Source organism: Lipotes vexillifer, unplaced genomic scaffold (genome assembly GCF_000442215.2).
Source record: "Lipotes vexillifer unplaced genomic scaffold, Lipotes_vexillifer_v1.1 scaffold203, whole genome shotgun sequence".
In the NCBI taxonomy this organism is placed as follows: Eukaryota; Metazoa; Chordata; class Mammalia; order Artiodactyla; family Lipotidae; genus Lipotes; species Lipotes vexillifer.
Window position 1 is genome coordinate 317,343 of NW_006775843.1, and position 2,923 is coordinate 320,265.

Sequence of the window (2,923 nt, forward strand, 5' to 3'; positions counted from 1 at the left end):
CTCTTTTTATGGGAGATGATAAGGACAATGGTCTTTACTGTCCAAACCATTCTGAGTTGAGGTTTCTGTTTCTTTCAGCCAAAAGCAGGCTCAAGGAGCCATGCCCTGATGAGGCTTTGTTGACCTACTTCTTGGCTCTGTTTCAGGCCTACGTCAGTCAAAGTCAAATTGTTGCTGCCTTTAGCAACAATTGGTCACATCTGGTCCTCGGTCCTGAACTAGCCTCACTTTGTGGAATCCTTCCAGATCGAGAAGAGCCACATGAAATAAATAATTTTGACATATTTATTGCACTTCGCATTTTATAGAGGTTTCAGTATTTCCTTCTAGATGCTTAAGCATCTAGTATGTGCCAAGCATGGCACGAGCAACATGATATAGCTGTGAAGGAAGCAGACAAGATCTGTGTCCTCATGAAGCCTACAAGGAAACAAGTACAATAATTTCAGATTGTAGTGACTGACGTGCAGGAAATTAATAAGGCAATGAAACAGAGAGTAACCAACTAACTGCAGTAGGAAGACTTCTTAAGACCTGATGGTCAGGGAAGGCTTCTTTGAGGAGGTGACCTTTTCTCAGTTGTAACTTGCATCTATTTTTTCTATTATTGAAAAATGTACATAACATAAAATTTACCATTGTAACCATTTTTAGTGTACAGTTCAGTAGCATTAAGTACATTCACATTGCTATTCAACTATCATTACCTTCCATCTCCAGAATTTTTCATCATCCCAGACCTAAATTCCATATCCATTGAACACTAACTCCCCATTCCTCTCTCCCCACAGCCCCAATGACCACCATTATGCTTTCTGCCTATGAATTTGACTACTCTTGGTACCTCATAGAATTAAAATCATACAATATTTGTCTTTTGTGGCTGGCTTATTTCACTTAGCATATGTCCTCAAGCTTCGTCCATGTTGAAGCATGCATCAGAATTTCCCTCCTTTTTAAGGCTGAATGATATTTCATTGTATGGATATACCATTTTGTTGATCTATTTATCCATTGATGAATGCTTCAGTTCAAGAAGGTGACATTTGAAATGAGAGCTAAAGAATGAAAAGAACCAGCCATCCAAACCCAAAGAATGTACAACACTGAGAGTGGACTGTAGTGTAAACTATGGACTTTCAGTGATTATCGCATAGGTTCATCGTTGTAACAAATGTACCACTCTGGTGGGCGATGTTGATAATGGGGAAGACTGTACATGTGCGGGCACAGGGGGTATATGGGCAATCTTTGTACCATCCCCTCAATTTTGCTATGAACCCAAAACTGTTCTAAAAAAATAGTCTTAACATAAAAAAAAATAGCGCCAGTCACAGAAATTGCCAAGGGACTGGTTTCTCGGCAGATGGGGCAGCAAAGATAAAGGCTGGGAAACTTCTAATCTTTCCTGAAGCCTCAACTCCAGTGCCAGCCCCTCTGCAGTTTTCTCTCACATCCCTGAGCAGCTGGTCACTCCCTGCCTGTGCTTCCAAGGACTTTTACCTGTATTTATCCCATCGCACCGTTGTCTCTCCTCCCAGGCTGTGGTTCCATCACCCTTCTGAACACACATTTTTTTTCCCCCAAGAGCTGCAAACAACTGCAAAACGGCGAATTTGAGCTGCTAACAAACTGTGAAAATGATGGATTTGAGTTTCTCTTTACTTTCAGTCCCATAAGGCAGAGGAGATAAGGAACACGATGAAACAGCAAATGCAGGCGGAGAAGAAAAAGAAGCAAAGGGCCTGCGTCATCTCCTAGCTAAGCCTTGAATTTAGAGCCACAGCTTCCTGGAGCTGGGAGGGATATTGCAGGTCCTGTAATACAAGGTGTTTGCTTTGTTCTGGGGTGAAATGTTTTGTGAAAGCTTCCTGGACGGACATGGAGAGGCTGAGAGAAGAGCAGGCTCTTAGCGGTCCTGAGAGCTGATCAAAGCAAGTTTTCAGTGCCCCTCTGTATCCCCCTGGTGTCCCATTGGCTGGAGGACCTCACATTACTCCACGGTTGGTGGGCTTCTGGGGCAAAGGGGTCCTTGCAGGGCCCCCTCAGCTCATACCTGCAAGGGCTGCAAATAGCCCTGGGTGACTTGCTGTAAATCTTTGCTAACAGGAAGGAAAATGGCTGTGACTCCCATTGCCCCAAAGATCCTGGGTCCCAGAGAGAGAGAGAGAGAGACTTGGTCTTACTCCAGAGGATGCCATCCCATCAGCTGGGAGAGGGTCGCTGGTGGTGTGGAGGCCCCAGGTGCACTCTAGCGGTTGGTGGGTGGGCAGACCATCCTGAAACTGGCTGTTCAGAGGTGGCCCCTGTGCTTTGCTCGTCCACATGGCCTTGAACTTGTCAGAGCTGCCACTCAGCTTTGCATGAACTTGCCCTCTACATCCCAAGCCCTCCTTCTCTGACTCTCCGTCTCAAAGCTGATTAACACTCTCTCTCAGAATAATTCCCAGGCCCCTCAATCCCTTTCAAAAGCTAATTTCTCCCTTTACATGGAGGACAATTTTGTGGGGACAGAGGATATAGAGTAATGCCAATGCTGAATTCTCAGAAAATGGCCAGACGTTAGATCGATATGTATGCATCCCTAACACAGAAATAGGAGGATGTTCGTCTTTTGTTTATTGACTAGTCAATCAAAAAATTACTCAGAGTCTATTGAGTGCTCAGAACTAGACATTTTGGAAGAGACGGCACAGCCTGACACGGTCCTGGCCATTCACGGAATTATCAACCTGCTGAGGATGACTAGAACACGTGAGAAAATGAGAGAGAAATTGAATGCTATTGTGTGCGGCCCTAACGCTTTGTGCATAATTACAGGCTGCCATCCATCCCTGGGAAACACACCCTTTCTATAGGATGGATCTCCCTTGGAGTATTTTTGAAGGTGAACGAGGCAGTGTTCTTCCGAATGTGGCATTCC